Source organism: Pyxicephalus adspersus, chromosome Z (genome assembly GCF_032062135.1).
Source record: "Pyxicephalus adspersus chromosome Z, UCB_Pads_2.0, whole genome shotgun sequence".
In the NCBI taxonomy this organism is placed as follows: domain Eukaryota; kingdom Metazoa; phylum Chordata; class Amphibia; order Anura; family Pyxicephalidae; genus Pyxicephalus; species Pyxicephalus adspersus.
The window spans coordinates 68432609-68457630 of NC_092871.1; the positions used below are offsets into that span (position 1 = coordinate 68432609).

General features: G+C 37.0%; 1 protein-coding gene across 5 annotated transcripts in view; it reads left to right on the forward strand.

The window, feature by feature from the left end:
• Positions 1-25022, forward strand: part of LOC140343599 (IQ motif and SEC7 domain-containing protein 2-like) — a 255722-nt gene that overhangs the window by 25026 nt on the left and 205674 nt on the right. The window lies entirely within an intron of this gene.

The following is a 25022-nucleotide window of genomic DNA, read 5'->3' on the forward strand; positions in this document are numbered from 1 at the left end:
ATTTTACTGCATTAAGTAAGGAGAGACCCTTAGGACATTGCAAGCTCCACTGTCTCAAATTATTTATTAAGTTGTGCAGGAGTGTGGACTAATATTGCCGTATGTGGCATATATTGATATTCTCCCTTTGTTATTAGGGTCATACCTTCTGATACCATATCATCTGATATACTAATAATGTGTATTACAAAGCCATGATGGTAAAAATAATGCAGCTTGATTGCAGCGGAAGAAAAGTATTGTCTTGACTTTCTATAATGTATGGCAGTAGTTGAACTACTTGAAATGTGGATTGTTACATTACATCATTTTTTTCCAGTGTTGTCTAGAAGGTCCTTTTTCTACATAAATATGGTTTATTGGTGATTGTCTAAAATACCCTTTGTCTGTATTCATCCTTAGCTGTACAATACCATTTTCTCAGTGAATTCATGCTGACGTCATAATGAATGTGGATAGTGAGTCTATTTTTCATATCCCTTTGTTTTAAAATGTCCTTGTCTGGAATTTATTGCAGCTACTGGTAAACAGTGACCATTTATTGAATATTTTTTCAGTCATTGCGGTGTCTTTTCGAGTGAATTTTAGGTATGGATTTATGTATATGTATTTTATGAAGTCTGATTATTTTGACAGGTAGGGTATATGTGATCATATTATATTCGGTTAGGCTGTGTACACATGTGCATTTTTCGTCTTTGAAAACAATCTTTCATGATCATTTCCAGTGACAGAGTGACAGATGAACAAGCGCTGTACACACAGAACCAGTTCAGTTCTATAGAGAGGGGAGAACGAACAAACAGCACCCCATTGTGGTCTTATCTATTGACTTGTATATCGGTCGTTTGTGGATCTGTCCATCCGTGAGAGGGGAGGAGGCATGGTGATCAAGCTGCACCCCATTGTGCTTTCCTCTATTAACTTGTATACCGGTCGTCGATGAACGAAGTGGGGTGGCTGCTGTACATATTTGCTGATTCTCACCGGAGACAAACTCGACTGTTCGTCTTGAGCGATTATCATCTGACTTGTGTACATATGTGTGCCCTATTTTGCAACACCGGGTTAAATAGAAGAAAAATGAATTTAAAAATGCACAACATGCTTTACACTGAGGCCCAGTGATCCAAAAATATGGTAAACCTTTAAGTCCTATTTATATTGCATTAGGGTTTGTTTTAGGTTGGTTCAGTTGCATCTATTAAAGGTATTCATTTTTGGTGGGCTGCCAACACATCAGTAGAAACCAAAAACAGAAGTAAACCATTCTTTTCTGTGCAGCACACCACAATGCACAGTAAATGCATTGTGGGCGCTGCAGTGTGACTCAAATGGTTGTTTTGCCACCATTGTTTTCTACTGTTTTAGTGTGTTGGTGTGAAATTCAGAATTTCTGGTAATTACAGTGGACCATGCCTAGGTATGGTATGTTAAAGACCATTTGCAATCTCCAATAAAAGCCCAAGTGATGCGGTAACAATGCAGGAACACAGGGACAGATGATTGCTTCCCTATTCCAGGAAGTAACTGGAGAAGGAACCTCATGGCAGGATACCCAAATCCTAGTTTGATAAAAGATGGAGACTTAAAAAATCTTGAAAATGATGTTTAAAACTACAGAAATATTTTGAAAGTTAAAGATTCAGTTCCCACGTCGTCCTCTTCCTCCTGGCGGGAAAGAAGCACTGGGCACCGCCATCTTCTGTCTTCTTTTCTGGTCCTCTTCCTACGTTGGTCTGAGATCCGATGATGTAGCTCGTTGCAAAGGGGTAAAACAGAGAGCTGATCTCACTGTGCATGCATCCATCTCCTGCATGTGCAAAAGGAGCGGCCAGAGCCTCCTGCGTGACGTAGGTATGCCAGGAGGCTCTGCGCTACCATTTAGTCATTACAAAAAAGTTGCACTTCAATTTAGGTCCCCTTTAAAGAACTAACCATTTTTCCCATTATGTGCAGGGTGATCGTGTATCATCAAATTATATGTATTGCCAAAACAAGGTATTTACTTTTGTCTGACTGAATGTATTGAACTTTCTGGCTCTCCCTGAAATTTGGCTTTCCTCCTTGGACTTTACCTCTGCTGCTTCACTCTCCTATGGAGGCCTGTACTTTACACATATGCCCAGACCTGGCAACAGAGTAGGGGGTGGTGTTGGTCTCATTCATTTCCCCAACTGTACATACAGAGTTCTTCCTACCCCACCCTCTCTCATTTTCACCTCTTTTCAAGCCGATTCTGTCAATCTTTTCTGCCCCTTACCCCTCATTGTTGCTGTTGTTTACCACCATCTGCCCAGTTTCACAATTTTTGGATAACTTTGCCTCTTGGCTCCCATGTATTCTTTCCCATGTCCTGCTCATCCTCATCCTCGTTAACTGTAATGTCACAGTTGATAACCCCAACCCTCCTTCCTCAGCCAAACGACTTTCCATTATCACCTCCGTTGGACTCCCACAGAACATAAACGGCCCCATACATATCACTAGACATACTGTAGACTTGGTATTTTCCGAATTCTGCAACCTCACCCACCTTGACAGTTTCCCTTTTCGGACCACAACCTAATAACCTTCAGCCTATCTAATTCTTGCCCCCCTTTGCCACATCCAAGACTTAGTCTATAACAGAGAGACATCCGTAACCTTGACCACAACCTTTTCTCAAACTGTCTTACATCCCTAACCCCACACCTGCTATCCCACAACTACCTTCTCGGCCCAAGACATAGCCACCTACTTCAGAGAAATTGTCAAAATCAGACATGATGTCTTCTCTCACCACGCCACTCCAACCATATCCACCCCTTCCACTTGTAAATCATCACTAACCAGCCTCAGCTCTGGATGAAGTGCCTCTCTTCTCTCATCAACTCTTTCTACTACTTGTTATCTTGGCCCAGTTCCCTCTCATCTACTCTTTTGTTACTCCTCCACCTTGGCCCCTGCATTAACAGAACTATTCAACCTCTCCCTTTCTACTGGTATCTACCCCTCTGCTTTCGAAAATGCCATTATTCTCCTTATCCTGAAGAAACCCTCTCTAGGATCCTCTGTACCTTTTAGCTTCTGTCCTATCTCTCTTCTCCCATATGTTTCAAAACTTCTTCAGTGCCTTATCTATAAAATATTTACCGATTACCTTAACACCAACTCTCTTCTTGACCCGCTCCAGTCTGGTTTTTGAGCTGCCTATTCAACCGAAACAGCCTTTTCTAAAGTGGCCAATGACCTTATCAGAGCCACAAGGAAACTTTACCCTCCTTCTTCTTCTAGATCTTCTGCTTTTACATAGTAAGTCAGTTTGAAAAAAGACCATCAAGTTCAACCACGGAAATAAACATATCTCAAACCCTATGGACATTTCGTCCACAGTAAAGCTACGTACGCACGTCAGATTTTTATCGCCCGATAATCGGCATCGGCCAATTATCGGGCGAAAATCTGCCGTGTGTACAGTCGGTGTCGTCAGGGTGATCATATCCCCCCTTAAATGTCTCTTCTCAAGGGAGAATAGATTCAGTTCAGCTAATCTCTCCTCATAGCTGAGCTCATCCATTCCTTTTATTAGTTTAGTTACCCTTCTCTGCACTCCTGCCAATTCCACAATGTCCTTTTTGTGAACTAGTGTCCAAAACTGGACTGCATATTCCAGATGTGGTCTGACCAATGCTTTGTACAGGGGCAGGATAATGTCTCGATCGTTGCAGTCTATTTCTCTAATATTACAAGAAAGTACTTTGCTAGCTTTAGATATTGTAGCATGCCATTGCATGCTATTATTAAGTCTACGATCAACCAGAACCCCCAGATCCTTTAACATATCTGACTCCCCCAAATAGATTCCTCTTGCATAACTTTACATTTCTCAATATTAAATATCATTTTCCACTTGGCTGCTCAATCAAACAATACATCCAGGTCTGCTTGTAGATTATAGACATCCTGTATGGACTTAATTCCATTACATTGTGTGGTGTCATCTGCAGACACGGAAATGGTACTTTTAATCCTAAACTTTATATCATTTATAAAGATGTTAAACAGTAAATGTCCCAAAACTGAACCCTGGGGTACACAAATTTAAAACCTTAGACCATTCAGAGTATGAATCATTAATTAAAACTCTCTGGATGCGATCTTTAAGCCAGTTCTCTATCCATTTACAGATGGGCTTTTCTAAACCCATTGACCTTAACTTTTATTATTAGTAATAATATTATTATTATCAATAAACAGGGTTTATATAGTGCCAACATATTACGCAGCGATGTAAATTAAATACGGGTTGCAAATGACAGACAAATACAGACGGTGACACAGGAGGAGGAGGAGGAGAAGACCCTGCCTCGAAGAGCTTACAATCTAGGAGGTGGGCAAAGTAACACACAATAGGAAGGGAGATTTGCAGTGGTGAGAAGTAGTAAGGGTTTCAAATGACAGAAGAACAGGGGTAGGCAAGTTTAAAAGAATGGGCTTTGAGTGCTCTTTTAAATGAGCAGAAAGTAGGAGCAAGTCGACCCTAACTTAAATAATACTGTAGTTTACAGTGTCAAATAGTTTTTGCAAAGTCCAAGTACACTATATCAACTGCTACTTTACAATCTACCAGCTTCTGTTTTTTTTTGAATCAATGCTAACTATTACTTGGTAACAATTCTAATCACTTTTTGAAAATAGGAACCCCCATTGGCCTTACACCAATCCATTGATCCAAATCATGAACTCCATATATCAGTGACACTGCCCTCTTCTGATTTGCTTCCTGTCTGACTGCTCCTTTCACGTGATTTGAAACCCCTTTAATGTACAGCTCCGTGTAAAATGTTGGCTCTATATTATTATTGTTTATTAATAATAAAAATTATTATTGTAATATTCGATTCAAGCATGTGTTCTATACCTTTGCATATGAAGTAATATATTACATCATTCAATATGCAGGTCCAGATGTCTTCTGTCACTTTAAAAGTATTTGCAATACAACAGACCAGTGTGCTTATTCAGATATCGTGTGAATGCCAGCAAAGGTCACATTTTTTGTCCTAATATTCCCTGTATGGTTATTTTGTTCTAGAATAAACTAAATGATTTTTCAATAATACCCTGATTTTTCAGATCAATCTGATTCCTGCGTATCAAACTATATTGTCGAAACATAAATGGATGGAAAAAAAGGTGAATTGACTTTAAGGCATACAATTCACAGAAATAACCTTGCCAGAATCATATTTAAAACATTACAATATACATCCTAAATTCCATATACAAATAAAACAAAACATCAAGCTAGCCATTACAAGTTAAAACACAAAATCAATCATTCCATAGTCTCAATTTCCCACATATGTCCCAAAACAGGCTCAACGCATTTCACAGACCTATTAGCCTTTTTCTTCTGATCTAAATCTCAAAGTATTGATATATATCTAAAATGACAAAAAACAAACAAAAACACAAAATTGACAGAAAATTGATAAACATATATTTTCAAAAACTAAAGAATCCAATGATATTTGAATGATAATGATTTTACACTAACAAAAATAAATACAATAATGGTCACTCCATCTACCTTTCACCCACAGCTGACCGAATCAGAAGCACATCACATAGCTTGGAACTGGAGGGGATCAAACCACAATATCCCTTTTTTTTTTTTTTTTTTTTTTTTAATACTTTTTTTATTTTTATTTTTCGGTGCAACACTTCAAACTGGGTACTCATAATTTCAATTCAGAAATCTACACCTGTGGAAAAGGGAGTGATTGTAAGCTCATGGGATGCCCCCATGCATATATATCTTCCATTCTACCTTTTTGGTTTCAAAGTGAAAATCATTTTTTTCCCATACAATCCAAGGCCACCTCTTTGCTATGCAGACAATCCCAGTACAGCCTGCAATAATTCCCAGTAGGTTGCAAACCATAATACCATAACATACCCTGCTTAGAAGTCAATCCTATCTGCTATAAAGTTAAGCACATGTTCATTCCATGGATGATAGTGAGGGTGATCCCCACTAGTTCCCTCCCTTAATGTACCTCCACACTGGCAATGGCGTTCCATGTGAGAACCAATGTCTCTCCCTGTTCAGGGAGAGGAAAGGGCAAATTGAATTGTACTTCCTTATCCCCAATCTTAAACCACCCATGGTAGCCACACTCCTCCCTATTCCCCCCCCCCCCCCAGCCTACTACCAAAACACACCTCTGCATAACGGCAACAATACTCTGTGGCAGCAGAGGAGGGTGTGGGGAGAGGTAGGGGAGGTCACTCTGCTAGCTTAGGGGGGAAACAAGCAGAGATCTGATATGTGGATTGGGGCCCTCCCCGCAAATGCTTTGTTGTGGTTTGATCCTGTAATCTTTAATTATCTTTTAATTTTGAGAATATATATTTATCTGTTTTCTGTCAGTTTTGAATTTTTCTTTGTATTGTTCGATATATATCAATCGTTTGAGATTTAGATCTGATATGCCCCACCTTGCTCCTGAAGAAGCAAACTAATAGAGCTGTGAAATGCTTTGAGTCTGTTTTGGGACATATGTGAGAAATTGAGATCAAATGACTGATGTTGTGTTTTAACTTGTAATGACTGTGTTGCATTGTTTTTTTTTTTTGAATTATATCGAATGAAAGATGTATCTTGTATTGGTGTATTGTAATGTTTTAAATTTGATTTTTTTTGTCCATGCTATTTTTGTGAATTAGATGCTTTAAAAGTCCCTATAGTTTTCAATTTTCCTTTTTTTGTCATTTCAAATGGTATTTTCCCTTGCAGCCTAGTTGTTGCTTAGAATGTGGTGAACCCAGGTCAATCAAATATTACAGTATAATTATAGACTCCCAATAAATGAAAAAAAAATGTGCTTCACCATTTGATTGTAAGTGCATTTGCTTTTGCAATTTTTCCATCGTACCCCTGCAGAGATTTTCAGTGGAGTGTGACCCCCCCCCAATGAATCAATAAATAGCTGATTATTTCAAGCTATACTTGAAATTGTGCTATGGGCTGAATGCATGTACTATAGGCTCTGCCTCCTAAAAGTAAATCGTAAATCTTTTCATCAAAGTGAATCTGTTAGTAAAAGATTAATACAAATGCCATTGCCATTGATTCTAAAAAATACAACTTGTCTGGCTGGTGTTCTGATTACCCTAACCTTAATACTTCTGAATCACTGATCCAGGATGAGTATGCAGCTCTGGAGTCCTGTAAATTGTGGCACAATTAGGCAATAAGCATTCTTCATAATGAGTTCAGCAAACTCTAATTTACTTATTCTCTTAGTAAATGACCCCCTTATCATTATGGTTAACTGTGATGACTGACAATACGTAGGAGAAAATATTTAATGAAGAAATTAGCAATGGTAGATTTGACAAAATCCAGCCCCCCCCACATCTCTTTAGGAGATCCCCTATTTATTTATAAATAAAAGGTGTGAGTTGTTTTGTTTTTTATTCACTTACCTTTTTATACCTTTTTTACCTTACCTGTCACCACTATGTCCCCTGCATCTTCCTTCTTCACTGCCATCTTTCCAGGTCAAAAATGCTCCTCCTTGGCTATTGGACAGTCTCCTTCATATGAGTTGTTTTTTTTATATGAGACTTTTTTTTTTGTAAGCAAAGGTGTCTGAGCTTCATGATACATGTACCTTTGCAGTGTGAGCAAAGCTTAAAAAAGTCACCAGTAGCTAGGAAAAGTTTTGTATGTTTGTATTTTATTCATTTTCTTCCTTCTTTTTTTTTGTAGACAAAGAATACTTTTTTTTTCATTTTTTTTAATTTAATTCCACCAGAAACTATACTTGGTTATTGAGAAACTGTCGTTCTTTGCGTCTGGACCTTTTATTAAATTATCATGGTCCATTAATTTATTTAGTTGAATTGTAATATAGGCACTGACTTTGTGATGGGATTTAGAAAAACCTGTTTGCCCTGCAATTTATACCCACTTTATAGAGATTCCACGATGGCAAAACTATGCTACGGTAGTTACTGTTGCTAACTTGTATTTCAAGATTCCTCCATCAGAGCATTTCTTATTATCCTTTCTTCATTATATGGCAACCAACCCAAAACAGCCATGTACATCCCTGGGTCAGTGACTCCATGGATTAGTAATTTTAGGATAAGGAATGCAGCTCTGAAGCATGCATTAAAAAAGCACATTAGCAATGGTAGTTTATAAGTCTGTGCAGGCCATTGTAAAACTAGTAGTGGTTAGTCATATTCATTTGGGCTACTATTAGATAACGGCAGCTTACCTGATGGTTGACACCTTATTATTTAGTGTGCTGGGTGCCGCCATCTTCGCCTCGTTTTTCAGGTTCTACTTCCTACGTCACCTGACCCAGGTGTGAGATCGGGTGACGTGGTTTAGAAAAAGAAACTTGGCAAATTATTCCCTTTTCATGAAAAGGCTTTTTCTGCGCATTCCCAAGATGCTCTGGCATGCGCAGAACTAGCACCCAAGAGCCTCCCGGGATGCGTGACGTAGGTATCCCAGCAGGCTTTGTGCTCCCATTCATTCTTGATCGCCAGGGGTCAGCAAACCTTTTTGGCTACTAGGCCATTTTAGGAGGTCAAGAAGGCACAGTAGGCTGGACTCTCTCTCGTCCCACGCTGATGGCTCCACCCCCCACCTTGAACGGCCCTGAAAGGAAATCCCTCTCTTCCTCCTTTAAAAATAAAAACAAACAGAATTTTTACCTTACATAAAAGGGTTGTCAACCCTTTTATGAAGAGTGAAATTTCTGAGTTTAGGTAGCTTTAAGACTTTAATTTAATTAATTTCTAATTGTCTGGTTCACATTACATGGGCTTTTTCCACAATACCTAAATAAATTTGATTACTACAGTTGTGTTGTACATGCTGATTACTTGTCAAGACAAAAAATGGCTAAATGAGCTTCATGGTCTACAGTTGCCATCCTTTTTGCTATTTCAACTGAACCAATATAGTGTTTTAAAACCCCACCTCAGTATTTGTAATATGTTATGGATGCCTTTAAGTCTTCATGACTGACTAATGTAACTTGCGTTTTTATTTAATATTGTGATGTAAAACACAAATAGTGTAGCAAACCTTCGCAATCAATATGGTATTTTTTTAATTAAAAGGTCTGGTTTATAGTTGTGTTATATTATTTGTATGCTTGTTAAGGGTTACTGAATGGGAATGCTTGGCATCCTGATTTGACATTGTTTACTCACTTTATGTCCAGTGACCTCCTTGGCGAGGAAAACACTCTGAAACACAACAATAAAAAAAAAACAAAAAAAAAAAACAAAACAAAATAAACTTTTAATAGTTTATTAATAGTACTGACTGGTGGTTAGAAAAGAGCTAATGGTTTCACAGTGCAGCTATAAAGTTAAAACAAGGTGTGATGTTTTGTGTGTGCTAGCCAATACAGACAGTGTAATATCAGGCAAAATGATGCTAATATATACAGAGATTTGGAACTACTACTACTACTGTCCTTTCCCAGTATTCAGAGACGGACACTGGATAAAAAGTATTATTTTTTTTTTTTTTTTTTACTTTAGATATTTTCTTTAGGAGTTAGGTCACATAAGGAAGTTTAGTGGTTTACTGTTAATAATTTTATAGTAAGCATGCATCTTTTTAATTTAATTTTGAGTTTTCTAAAGTTGCATTGATTCCCCCCCCCCCCCCCCCTCCTTTAATGTTAACTCTAATGTTAACCTTTTGAAGATACCTTGTGTATTTTTAACATTCCAACCTTAAAAAACAAATAAAACTTGGGAATAATAAATATATAAATTAACAATATTATTATATTAAACAAAAAATAAATTAATATCACCTGGGATCAAAAATTACTTCCCTGAAAATTTTTATTTACTGTGCTAGTTTAACCGCCTGGGCGGTTACCCTGAACCTGGTTCGGGGTAAGAAAACTTGCTAAAAGCATTTACCCAGTACCGGGTTCTGGCTAGCTAAAAATAGAAACAAGCTTTACAGTGCATTCTGATTGTCATACAACACTGTATGACAATCAGATTACAACTGAAAAAAAAAACACTTACCTTGTGTCATTTTCTCTCTTCTGTCTTCTCCCAGTGTGTGCAGTGGCGTTCTCCGGGGGTTTCCCGGTGACGTCGCTACATGCGTCGGTGCGGGAGGCGGGGCAGGAAATTCAAATCACCATGTTTCCCGGATGATAAGGCATCCCCATCAAATAAGCCACCCCCCCAGTTTTGCTCAAACAATTAAAATAAAGCACCCCCCGCAAATAAGACATCCTCCGATACCTGATAGTGTGTGCCTCTGTGTGACTCCTCGATGCTGGCTGCAGTGCAGAGTGAAACTGAAAGTAACTTCAAAGGACAAGCAAGCTGCTGATCGAGTGATCAGAAGGGGACAATCAATGGCACATGAGTGATCAGAAGGGGACAATCAATGGCACATGAGTGATCATGAGTGATTTTCAACTATAAATGTGTACAGTAGTCTTCTTCGTGGAAAAATAAGACATCCACCTGAAAATAAGACCTAGGGCATATTTTGGCATTTCAAAAAATATAAGACAGTGCCTTATCATAGGGGAAACAGGGTATATATATAAGCTACTGTACAGTTACATTACATTACACACTATTTTTTTTTTAAAGATTTTTTTTTATAATGTTTTAAAAAATTTATTTATTTTTTAAGTTTTATTATTAAATTTAATACATTTTGGACAAATTTCGGTGAGTTATGCCTAAGAATTATAGCCTACAATTTAAAATAAATTTCTATGCAAAAAATTTAACGCTTTTTGTATGGAAGTACGGAAAGAGATTCAGATACTATACAGTATACTGAATTATTGCATTTTCAGTATTTTTTATTTATATATGCATTCTTGTTTAAGCTGATTTTTATTTATTTATTTATTTTTTTAATTTTATTGTTAAAGTTAATTTTTTAATTTTTTTTTTTTTTTTTTTTTTTTTTTTTTATGCGCTGCTCTGTGCTAACTTTTATTATATTCAAGATATCTACTGGACCCTTGTTTGAACATATTTCTGTAAGTTACAGGTCTACAATTTAAGAAAAAATAAAAAATTCATGAAAAACAGTGTACCGCTTTTGGTACAGAAATCAAGATATCAGTGAAACACCCAGGAGGTTAAGATGGACATCACAATAAATAAATATGTTAGACTGAGCTTGGTCGGATTTAGCATATAAACAATCATGCATGTAACACTTTGCCGAATTCAGGTGTATTCCTCAATTGTACAGAATATGCTATAGACATTTGATTTATGACTGTCACTTCCAAGAACGTTAAAAGTTCCCTGAGCGCTATAGGAACTCTGTATTAAAACTAAGTATGCCTCCTCTTTGCCCTCAAAATGTTTGTTTTTTTTATGGCATGGCTTTACATTGTAAAAACATTCTTGATATTCTGATTCATGGTAACATGTTTTCATTGTGCAATTTTTGTTAATAGTTCAGTTGTACATTCATTCTATGAATACAGATTTATTGAATTCAGATTGGGTGACTGGACTACTACTTGTGTTGCTCAGCAGAAATAGGAATTCATCAGACCAGGTAAAATTTAAATTTGTTAACTCTCTACTTTTGGGGAGTGTGACTACTGCATTTTTACTATTTTGTTTCCTAGGGAATGATCACCTTCATCATGTCAGAATTAAAGAGAAAGTAAACCCAAAAACCACCCCCAAAAAAACTACACTTACCTTCAATCCCCCAGAGCAGTCGATCAGTTTGGACATTTCCTCCATTGGGTCTTGCGTCGTCCTAGCATTTGTCTTCAGGCCGGCACGCTAGGCGCCACCATCTTCTTTCTGTTCTTCCAGGTTCTTCCTACGTCAACGGTACCCTGATTTGGAATCAGCAAGACGACCTGTGCTGTATGGTGCTGATGATCCTATACCAGTGTTCAGTACACTCCCTGATATTCCTGTATCCCACATGGAGGATATACAGGATTTGGAGTGTAATCCAGGAGTTAGCAGTGGAAGTGAATATGAAGGAACTGTTTCATCAAACCAGCAGTTCTTCCAAGAAGAGCTCAATGATTTATTACGTGACCTAAGTCTGTCAAAACAAGTATCTGAACTTTTAGCATCCAGGCTAAAAGAAAAGAACTGTCTGAGATTGGAAGTTAAAATAACGGTTTATAGGACAAGAGAGGTAACACTCCTACCATATTTCAGTGATGATGGAGACTTTGTGTACTATTGTAACTTCCCTGGGCTACTAGCCCATATGGGAGTACCAGAATACCAAGCAGAAGACTGGCGGCTTTTTATAGACCGTTCCACTCAAAGATTGAAATCTATTTAACTCACAATGGCAACTGCTATGCATCAATTCCAATTGGTCACTCAACAAAACCTAAAGAAGAGTATGAAAATATCAAAATGGTCTTACAAAAAGCTTTGCTATCATGAAAACCAATGGTCCATATGTGTTGATTTAAAAATAATGAACTTCCTACTTGGACAGCAAAGTGGATACACAAAGTACCCATGTTTTATCTGCTTGTGGGATAGTGGAGCAAAGCTGGATCAAAGCTGGGATGTATGAAGCAATCTGTTAGAGCTCTGAACAAGGACGGTGATTGCTTCAAATACATTTGTAAATTCTTCCCTGGATTGAGTACTGAAAAATTAAAAGCCGGAATCTTTGATGGACCCCAGTTTTGGAAACTGATAAATGACTGAAATTTCACAAGTTACATGACTTGATACTGAAGCTTCTGCCTGGCACAGCTATGTCATGGTTGTCAAGAACTTCTTGGGTAACCATAAAGCACAAAAAATTGAAGAACTTGTACAAAGCTTTCTCTTAAAATTTGGGTGCTTTTGGGAGCTTTTGAGTTCGGCCAGAGAGGGGTAGATCAGTTTGGTCTCTTCTTGTGGCCTCTGAGCTTCCTTTTTCTACACCAAAATTGTTTTCAATGCTTAAAATGAATCAGAGAATATTTTACTAATCTTGTTCCAGAAACAAGTCACTAACATGGAACAAGAATGAAGAACTTGTACTGCGAGTTCTAGATTTTTATATTGTATGTGTTCTGGGTCTACACCTTAAGAAGTAAATGCTGCTTGCATGTTAAGAAGATTAACAGTGCTTTGCCCATACAAGTTCAGAGGTCTCCCAGGCTGCCTTTCAGTTCCAATTTTTTAGACTTTAATTGTGCCTTTAGCGATATGCCATGTTAATTTACAATTGTTTCAGTATTAGTTTGAAAGCAGTCTAAAAGTATTTATTATTATCATTTTTAAAGCAGAACTCAGATGTAGGCAGATATGAAAGACACAAAGTAATGTAGCTCTGTATTCAGTAATAATTCTTTAAAGTGAACCTGTGCCCAGATCATGAATAGTAAAATTTTAGAAGTGCTCCAATTCATGTAACTATAAGTATTGTGAAGACATTACTGTTCTAAACTTACGACTCGGGATCTAAAATATGATTTTAAGTTGTTTGGCAGACTGATAGTCCTCTAATGTAAACAAACATTAAATGTTCATAAGCTTTTATGATGTGTGCACTGTGTACTTTAGATTTGTTCTTGATTATCTTGAGAAAATCAATTGTGTGTACATAGTATACCTGACTTCATAGAGGAGGTTGTTGGTGAACTGCCCTGTTGGATCTCTAAGAACCTGTTAAGAGCTGATGTTCTCTAAGTGGCTCACCCCTTCTCTACCTTCTCTCCATAAAACAGAACATCATGTCTGTACATCAGTAATCTAGCTTGACTAATCAGTAATGATCATTTTTGGTTCCAGAAGTTGAAAATACAACCTAGCAATAAAAACTAGATCATTTATTTGTCATATTACCTGAATAAGCTTTAGTGTTATTCCTTTGGTTTGGTTTATTATTATTAATAAACAGAATTTATATAGCGCCAACATATTACGCAGTGCTGTACATTAAATAGGGGTTGCAAATGACAAACAAATACAGACATTGACTCAGGAGTAGGAGAGGACCCTGCCCAGGAGAGCTAACAATCTAGGAGGTGGGGAAAATAACACACATTAGAAGGGGGGATATGGAGTGGTGGGAAGTAGTGAGGGTTTCAAAGGACAGAAGAAGATGAGTAGGCAAGTTTGAAAAAAAATGGGTTTTGAGTGTTCTTTTAAATGAACAGAAAGTATGATCAAGCTGAATAGGACAAAGAAGACCATTCTAGAGAGTCGGGGCAGCTTTAGAAAAGTCCTGGAGCTGTGCGTGTGACGAGGTTATATGTGAGGAAGTCATTAGCGGGTCATTGGAGGAGTGGCTAGGGGAGTATTTTTTTTACCAAGTCAGAAATATAAGTGGGACAATAACTGTGGAGGGTTTTCAAGGCAAAGCACAGAAGCGTTGAGTTTGATTCTAAGGTGAAATGGAAGCCAATGAAAAGAACTATACAAAGAGATGGAGCAGAAAAAGAGCAGTGGGAAGGATGTATGAGTCTGGCTGCAGCATTCATAAAAGATTGTAGAGTAGAGAGTCAGGTTAGTGGAAAACCAGAGAGGAGGAGGTTACAGTAGTCCAGACAAGATGATAAGAGCATGTACAAGGAGTTTGGTGGTCTCAGGGGACAGGTAGGGGGCGGATTTTGGAGATGTTGCGCAGGTGACAGGACCTTGAAATGCTCTGAATATATGGGGGGTAAATGAGAGGGCAGAATCAAAGGTGACGCTAAGACAACGTGCCTGAGGGGAGGGCCAAATAACAGTGTTGTTTATCCAGGTTGAGTTTCAGAAATCTGTCAGACATCCATGATGAGATGGCTGATGGGCAGCATGAGACCTTATCCAGGACTGAGGGAGACAGGTCAGGGGTGGACAGATAAATTTGAGTGTCATCAGCATACAGATGGTACTGTAAGCCAAAGGAGGATATGAGACTACCGATTAAGGAGGTGTACAGAGATATATATATATATATATTTTTTTTTTTTTTTTTTTTTTTTTTTTTTTTTTTTCTTCCTTACAACTTTGTGAGGGAATCATACTCATTTGCTGACTTGTTGAAGTATCTGAAAAACAAACGATGCTGACCTGGCATACACAGATGCTGGTGTGTGAACGTTGGGGATGCACATGCTGGCTGGGCAGTACGAGCGTGCAGCTGGATGCGGCTAGGAGGTGGGACCAGGCAGGAAATTTAAAATAACAAGTATTTTTTGTAGGTACCGTTTTGTTATTTAAAAATACTTAATATTCAGACTGCCAGGAAGGTAAAGTACATATAAACCCAGTCCCTGAAATCTTAAAAATGCTTTAAACTGTTCAAAACTTGGTTAATCTTTTTAAATCTACAGCTTTCAATATAAAATATAAAATGTGCAGTTTGATGGGATTTTAAAGCCATATACCATCCACAATGACTGAATACAATTAAAATGAAAACCTTTATAGTTTATTTTTTAAAGTCCAAATGTCAAAGGGTTTAAGGGAAATGTCAGCGGAAGAAAATATTAACACACGTATAGTCCCTTTATTGGGATTATTGCCAACTCTAGGAAATTTAGCATTTCATAAAATCAACAACAATTCTTCGCTCTCCCCTGTATCTTTTCCACTGGTGAGCTGCAGAGGCAGTCTCATCAGGAATACACATAAGTTTCTGACAAGATAAGCATACCAAAGGCACAGTTATGATTTGAAATACTATAGAGACCTCAAGTCCCTGTATCACCGAGAATATTACATGCAAACCTGTATATTTAAAACAAGCACACAAGATATATATACCCCTGAAGAAGCCCATCAAGGGCAGAAGCGTTGGGTTAAAAAGGCTGAGTGGGAAAGAATCGCTCCCACTTGTTTCTCTTGTGCAGGCAGTTTCTTTGACTTCATGGCTTGATTTTTGCTCTGAAATGCATATGCAGCTCTGAGGACTTTTATAGAGAGGTGTCTTTCTGTATTACGTCCAATCTATTTAATTTGCCACAGATGGATGCACAAGGTCTGAATAGTTACATAATTGTGGTATTTTTTTTAAAATAAATTTACAACATTTTCTAAAATTATGTTTTTAATGTGCTATTATGGAGTTCTGAGTAAAGAATTATTAGAAAAAAGTTAAATGATTTTAGCATTCGGCTTCAACAAACCAAAACTGAACAAAGTGAATGGATTCTGGAAGCTTTCTAAAGCCACTGTATATCATCCAGAAAAAAATAGGCTTAATGCGTTTTGCTGATTTTTTTTTTTTTTTAAGCTGCTATATCAGGAGGATTGGGTTTTAAAAAATGCAGTTCTTTAACAGAATTTTGTAAATTTGTCAGGATCCAAATAAGTCTTCTCCCCAAATGACCAAGGTGGATGGACCCATTTTGGCAGTGAAAGCTTTAGAATAAAGGTGGATTCCTTGTGGTAAATACTCCCATGCAACCCACTTCCTGGGATCCCCACTATGCAATCATTTCTGCTAATACTTTAAAACAGATTCAGCACCCTCTGTGTCCCATTTTTTCCTATGGATGGCTTTGTTATTTATATGTAGCCATTCTTAGCAATAAAAAGGATTCGGACCTTGGTTCACATGCAGTTTAGGGCCATAGCGAGCAGTTAAGGAGAAGCACAGTATGCAGGTACAGGGGAGTATCTAACCAAGGACAATACACTAGTTATCCTTGAACCCAAACACCAGGTGTTGTAAAAGTCAGAAACTAAAACATTGCTGTGTTTAGTAATATATCCATTTTTAATATTTTTTTAATGCAAATAGTAAATAATAAATTTCACCTAGTATTGGCCTATTTCAATACCTGAACAACAGATCTTGGTTAAGGTGAGGGGAAAAAACATAGGGAGCAATAGCTCATGAGAAGTAGGGAAACCAGGACATTAGCTATTCAGTTTAAATAGATACATAGCATGTCCAGCCCTACCAGGCAAGGCTGTTTATTGGTTTGCCTCATGAGCCTTCAGTTAAAAAAATCTTATGCATTGATCACAAAAAGTACATTATTTTACAAATAATCAAGTTATGTATCTCTGTAAGTGATCATATGATGCCTTGAGCATCTATGACCTGGGCTGATTGTTTTAAAAAGGGGAAATGGTCCTTTTTTTTCCTACATAAACTGGTACTGCTTTAATGTTGACATTTACAATAAGGTTAGGGTGTGTGGAATTGCGTAAAAAAGATGCTTAATGATAATCAAAAAAAAAAACTAAATGTACTGACAGAGGTAAAAAAGTACATTGTGAGTATGTCAGCTGAAGAATGTAAGTTGAGGTGCTGCTGCTTCACACACTTGCACTGATCATTTAGTCCCGTGTTGAATGTTAGTTAATAGTTTGTTAAGTTATTTGCCCCATTGTGGCTATATGACAGCAAAGCAGGAGCCATCAATTATATAGAACACCCTCCTTTTTCCCTCCTCATTTGTTGATAAGGGTCTTTGACATTCCTTCCTGATTGCTTTTCCTCCCTTTCCGTCCTGTGTTCTATAACAATCACTGAGAGCTGCCACAGTGTTGTGTTTTCTGTTTGTAATGATGCTGTAATCACAGGTAAAAAAATCAGACCCTTAAATGGCTGCAAGCCTTGCTTGCACAACAAATGTGCAGGTGGTAATGAGTGATAGTCTCAAGCCATGTGGAAAAGCATTAGCATTGGCAGGCTGAATGTCTTTGCAAGCACCCTTGCTAAACAAGTGTCATTACTAGAGTAGGTACTGCTGTGCTAATCAGGGATGTGGAGTCGGTAGATAAATCCTTCAACTCCAACTCCTCAGTTTCTGGTAACCCTGACTATGACTCTCAGTTGCTCATTTTATCTTCACACTTGTATTCAAACTTCACAAAAAATTAAGTAATGCAGAATGTCAAAGAGTGGTAGACAGTTATCTCAATGAAAGTAATGCTTCCCAGATAGCAATGGTTTCGGGTTGTAATCGACCATAACCAAAATTGTTACAACCATAACCAAAATTATTAAGACCTATGAATCTTCTGGTAGAGTACTTTCTTGATGAAGTAGGTGTTAACATCTCAATCTGAATCAAAAGGAGAAGACCTCCTATTGGGCAAACGGCGGTGCATGTTGTGTCTGGAGTGTGTTCCAGAAATTATTCAGTTTGTTGTATGAGGAATAAAAATTGGACCCTCCACTGTAAGTCACAAGCACGAGCATTTATTCAAGAAGCATTCCTCAATTTTATTGATGAGGTTTTGAATGTTTTTAGTGAAAAGAGTGTTCAGCATGCCATCCTAATTATGGATAATGTCCCCTTTCATAAAATTAGCCAGGTAAAGAGCTTGGTTAAAAGTAAGGGACACCAACTCCTATTTTTACCACTATACTCTCCATTTCTTAATCTTGTTGAGAACATGTTCTCTAAATGGAAAGAAGAAGTAGGAAGAAATAGACTAATTAATCTGAGTGCTTTATTTGAAAGCATCAATAGTGTATAGCTTTTTGCCTAAATACCTAAGAAGAGAAAGCCTTAATGATTAATAAATCATTTAATTATTACATATTTGTATTCATTTCTTGAGTAAACCGTTTATGGTAAAAATATTGTTATATTTAATTTTATAATAAAATTATTGATTTATGAATTTTTGGGGGTCTAAATTTTTTGTGAAGTTTGAATGCAAAAGTGTAAAGATAAAACGAGAAACTCTATAAGATGCTAATGTATTTTCCATGTTGATTGAAGGAAGACAACATAACACGCCATTTACCTACAGAACTACTGGCTAGCAAGCTGAGGCTCTACTGTATTGGCCAGTTTAAACAAAAGACAAAAAATTAAAACAGTAAGAATTACTGTTTTTATCAAGTGGCTATAAAGTAGTAGCATAGCATGCAATAAAATCGGGAACAGGAACTTTACCAATTTAAAAATATGAACCACATTCTTTGTTAGTTTTAAAACAAAAACAAAGCTTACCTACATGAACAAAAACAAAAGCTGGAAAATATAGATAATAAATATATAAATTAAACTTGGAATATAGTTGTAAAGTAGAATAGCTGTTAAATGCAATCCAGAACTAACTCAGTGAAGTGTTGTTCTAGGAAACAGAATTGCATCTGCCAGATCCTCTTTCAAAGAACTCTTAAATCTGACTTGATTATTTTTAGAGCTGAAAATAGTCTTTCAACACTGATTTGGGTGGGTTGCATTGCTGTTACAGTTTTACCCACATCACTAATAATCTCGGGATCAAGAAGGATGTCTTCTTCTACAGCCAGTTTCGATGAGCTTTTCTACTTCTTTAAATTCTTTAAAGAATTCCTGCTGGAAACTATTTGGATGTTTTCTGGTCTTTTATCTTTCACGCATATGCAACATCGCTTTACTGTTGAAAGTTCCATTTTGTCCAAGTAGGAATCAAAGTCTAATTCTTCATTTGAAGAGGATGATCCTGATTTACCAGTGCTTATAGCTTCATCCAGTGGCGGTATTTCAGGTAGTAATCCCTTCATGCGAACTACATCTACATCATAGAGGGCCATTCTTTGCAGTATCAGTCTGATCATCGTTCAACAAAATTCGGCTCATTGGATCAACATAAATAGTAGCTAAAAAGATTTGATTATCCAGTAAGAGATTCTGAGTATGAACAGCACAACGCATATGTTTATGTTTCTTCAACAATGTTAACCAAAATGTCACCATTCTCTTCGCTTTCACTTTCTCCAATACTTGCAGAACTGTCTTCCTTTAATATCTGTCTGTCACATTCTTCATCTACTTTATTCATTTCCTCATTTGTGCTCAACATATTAAAAGCATTATCTGTCACAATACATAGAATCTGTTCCTTTTTTAATTTCAAAATCTTCTAAAACATCCTCCACTAACTTCTGAAAATAGTTACTGGTATGATGTGCCTGGGTGTCCTTTACTGCCAAGGTTTTCATCAACAAATCTAACCTTATTTGCAAAATAATTGACTGATTGATGTGTGCATGCATCCATTTTTATGAAGACAAAATGTTCCTTCAGACCTTTTCGTAGTTCTTCCTTTTTACATTTTACCTCTTCAATTATAATTTTCCTTGTACTTTCTCTTTCCAGAGAATCACCAAGTTTTTTTAGCCATTTCCTCACTTAGGCTAAAAAGGGTGGCTGTATTCCTTACTACCATTTCAATATTGTGGTTTTTAAATTTTTCTGGTGTCATTGTTATGGTAACTTTGTCAGATATATAAATATTCTTCTTAGTTGTGTTTGGTCTCCAGTAGATTTCTGAATATTTTTTATCCCAGAAGTAGATGAAATATTTTCATTGATATGTTTCTCATTCACAACTTGTAACACTTCAGGGTGAAATCGCTGCAAGTGTCCTTTCAAATATGATGCTCTTGTAGGTGCATTTTTGTTAGTCCCACTGAAGCTGATAATTTTTGCATCACATTGTTTTTCACCATTATCTTCAAGAATACATTGGCACACAAAATGTTTCCCATCACTTGGTAATATAAAGTGCTCATAAACAGCAGACTTTATTGTGTTTGTTGACAGACTTTTTGCCATTGTAAATGGGGTTCCGCTTTCACTGAAATATAAAATATGTTATACGAACTAGCATATTCTTTGATTGTTCAGAAACATACACACAATATGTACTATACACAAACATTCACACATTCCTGCACCATACAAACAAACATACACATAGCCCTGCAGGTTTATCCATTTTATCCATTTATGTCCCACTGAAACTGCTAATTTGTGCATAGAAAAAAGAATACATTGGCACACGTAATGTTTCCCATAACTTGGTAATGTAGAGTGCTCATACCAGCAGACTTTATCGTGTTTGTTGACAGATTTTTTGCCATTGTAAATGGGGTGCTGCTTTCACTAAAATACAAATATAAAATATGTTATACTAACTAGCATATTTTTTGATTTAAATACAAAGATACACATAGTCCTGCACTATTGCAAACATACATACAACACGGCACTATACACACAAATAGGCTATAGCCCTGCACTAAACTTAGACAAAATTTGTCCTATACATAAAAACATGCACAAACATATATATTATACACACAACACAGAGTCCTACATTTTACTCAGAAACATACACACAATATGCACTATACACATAAAATGATGTTAAATGATGTTAAAGTTCAGCCCTGGATGGGAGATATGAAGAGTGCAGACAGGACAACCTAACACACATCAGGTCATAGCACTCACCTACACCTTCATCATTACACTTGTGTACACTCAAACAAACTTGTTAAACACAATATATCTGAAATAAAATGAAAACACTTTTTGTAATGTACATAAACCAGATTACAATAATGTGAATGTCAGGTTGTATAATAGCTCAGCTGACGTTCACACTAGTAGAAATACAACTATGCACTGGGCTTTATTCTTACATCAGAGAAGTACTTAATTTTGACTATTGTTTGTGAAATAGGACATTTGAACTTGCTGTATTTTTTTATTATAATTTAAATTTGTCAGGAGTCGGAGTCAGCACATTTTTATCGACTCCCAACTCCAGGTACCCAAAGTGGTCTTTGACTCCGACTTCAGCTCCGACTCCACAGCCCTGGTGCTAATCCATGCACAAACACTTGCAGGAAATGCTAAAAGTATTGTTTTTTGTTATTTCGTTGAAACAGAACCCTCATGCTTAATTATAGTGTCCAGCTTTTAGAACAGACACTTTTTTTTATATATAAATCATTACATATGAGTTGATAAAGGTATCTGAAACATCTAGAAATGGTATTATGCCTCAGCAGTACCCCTGACTGTCTACCCTCGTAACAAATATCAAAGCACGTCCTTTGTCATTAGTTTTAGATCTGTAATATGTAGTGCAAGCTGTTGTCACCTGGTGTTTTCTCCTTGAGTTGGCCATCAGACTGCCATTAGGTGTGCACTTGCCTTTTGCAGACCCAATAGGAAGCCCAATGGCCATCTAGCTCACATAGCATGTTGACCGTTAATTGTAAGGCTTTGCTCAGATTTAGAAAAAATACCTTTTGACTTCTCATCTGTGGAACAAAATCAAGTAAATTAATAAATTAATATTCAGTAAAATGTCTGTTGTAATCCTGAAGGGCTCATTCACAACATATTTGCATGTCATGCTGTGATGCACGTTGTGTAAAAGACACTACATTGCAGCAACCCGTGTAACGTGTATTTCCATGATTTTCAATAATATACATTGTACCTCGTTACAATGGTGTATATGGGATCCAAATAATAAATCACCTTTTTGTTAGCATGATTACCATTGATACATTAAGTTAAGCCATTGCAGAATTTCCTTTTATCCTTTCAAATCTATAGATGCAGGTGTGCTTGTCATACAGGAACATGGGGAAAGAGGGTTTGCATCATTTCATTGCTCCATCTAACTTTATAGGTCCAAACACTTGGAAACTGACCAGCAATGCCTTACAGGAATTGCAAAAAGCAAGTGCTTCTTGTTTGTATGTGTTTGTAAGTGTGTATGTATTCTTTCAGTCCGCTATTTGGTCCTTATATTTTCCCTGCTACTGTTTTATTACTGTGTGTTTAAAGACTTTTTAACAGATGCAGAAAATTCAACTTTTTGTACAAATGACATACAAATTGCATTTTAAAAACAGTCAGTCAAACTCTGCAAGCATTGTGTTTGATTGACTTGCTTTCAAACTAGCTTTCTTGCATGACCTTTTAATGTATTTTGCATTTGAAAAATTCATTTTTTTTCCTTGTCCTTTACCCTTCCTCTTGGGAAAGGTCAGGTTCCAAGTCTTTACTCTTCCCAACAGTGGGCGGGACATATGTTTCCCAAGAAGTATTAGGTAATTTGTACCAGTGTTTAAGGTAGGAACAACTTATGATCACATTAGAGGTAATTATCAGTGGGTTGAGGGAAGTCCTATTTAAAATGATTCTCATTGCCTAGGATGTCTATAAAAAAGTTGATCTGGTTTGTATACACAGACCTTTTTTTATAGTGTAATGAAGCTTCTAGTTAAAGGTTTACTCTGTTATTAATAAACATGTATATTTCTTTTGGCTCAGCACATTTTTCTATTTAAATGTCTTCCAGACTGCCTATAAGTACTTGGCTTCAGACTACCTGTGAGCTAGATGTATGGTATTTCCAGAGCCTGAAGCCAACCCTGCTGTTTCCATTCTAGCTGTGTGTCCTTGATCCTGCATGAAATTTGTATTTCTCTTCCTGTAAAGCTTTCCTGTCAGCCACTTGGGTCCCAAGCTGAACCCTTACACAACCTCATCTACGATATTTCCTTTCAGGCTGCTTTCTTTGTGGTAACAAGATGGTAAAAGAAAATGTTTTCCATCTTTCTGGTTGCTGTTCTCTATTTAGGTGTTTGTATACCCATTATGGAGCAATATATTTGGAAAGAAAACTGCAATTAAAATTCTTCCTTTCCAAGGATTGGAGACTGATTGAGCATTACAGACTGTTGACTTCACTATCAGGCACTTTTGTCACAGCTCCCTTACAACGCTGCAGTCTTCTGGAGCCTAAGAGGATCCCATTAATGGACAGCCACTAGGAAGTGCCTCTCATGTGTGTATCCTAAGAAGGTTGTTAGGGAGGGAGTAGAAAGTACTGGGGGGGGGGAAGAGAATTTAATAAATCATAAAATGTCTTAACCTAGTGGCTCCTCAAATAAATTTTTAAATTATACAAAAAAAAAAAGAAAAAGAAAAGAAATTTGCCATAAAACAATATACCAACTCTAAAAATGAGATCAGGTAAAAAAGACAAATGACAAAGGCATCTCAGACATCAGTGTCAAAAGGCAATGAAGTCAACAAAACAGTGGTTATCATGTTATGCGGGTATGTTTTTATCTATACAGGTAGTCCCCGGGTTATATACGAAATAGGGACCGTAGGTTTGTTCTTAAGTTGAATTTGTATGTAAGTTGGAACAGGGACAATATTTTATTAAATGCAATTGGGACGATTTTTTGTCTCAACGTATTATTAGGCAACATGGTGTCAGTTACTATATAAAATCATCAATGTGAGTTAATCACAAACAAAGCAAAAAAAAAAAACCTTTATGGAGCCTAGACATTCATTAACTTCCAAGTTTTTCTTTGAAATGCAGAAAGAAACAACTGCAGAAATTATATTGGTCATTAAGGAGTTACAAGAGCTTGCAAGAGCATGCAAACAGCCTCCTCCCTCCCATCAAGCCTCTGTTCTGTTACACAAGCCAGCAAGGAAGCCTGTGTAGCTAGGAGTCCTCTGTATGTCAGATGTCCTTAACTCGAGGACTACCTGCGTAAGCAAATATCAGAGGTAAAGGAAGGTCACAAATAATTAGATTTATAAAGGGGAGTGTCTGGGGAGGATGGCAAAATGAGCAGTTTCTGGATGGGCAGAGAATGGCGCAGAGAGAGTGGCCGCAAAATGGACAGTTCTAACATGGTCATCTATTGAAAATAGCAGAGTCTTAATGTAGAAAAAAATGGTATTTCCTCCAGTGGAACCAAGTCTGCTGGAAAGACTTAGACTCATGTTTCAGACGAGAGGTCAGATCTGCCGTCTTCATGGTTTTATTCAGAGGTGCAGGCATCTTCCAAAACAAGACGTTACAGGGTCTTGTCGAATTCACCATGTTTTTATATATCTGCTTATGGCTCAGCTTTTTAACGACTTCGCTAGTACAGTAGGGCCAGTAATTGTCTAATTTGCTCACAAGTAAACATTGGATTTTGTAATATTAGTGTTTGTTTGTCTGTCCCTTTGCTATTTGGTGTATTGATTTATCATTCAATTTGAATTTAGTTTAAAAGCTTGAGCTATTTATGTGGTCTTTGAACTGACAGTGACAACAAGTGCTGTCATTGACACAAGTGAATTGCAGTATTGTAGTACGGTAATCCATAAAACACAGATGAATGACTCATTAATACACCTAGGAAGTACACTGAAAAACACACACATATATACCATCTATATTTTGGTATTCTGCTTTGGAACAAATGCTGCATGTCCACTACTGTACTGCATTGCATTGCAGGCTCACTG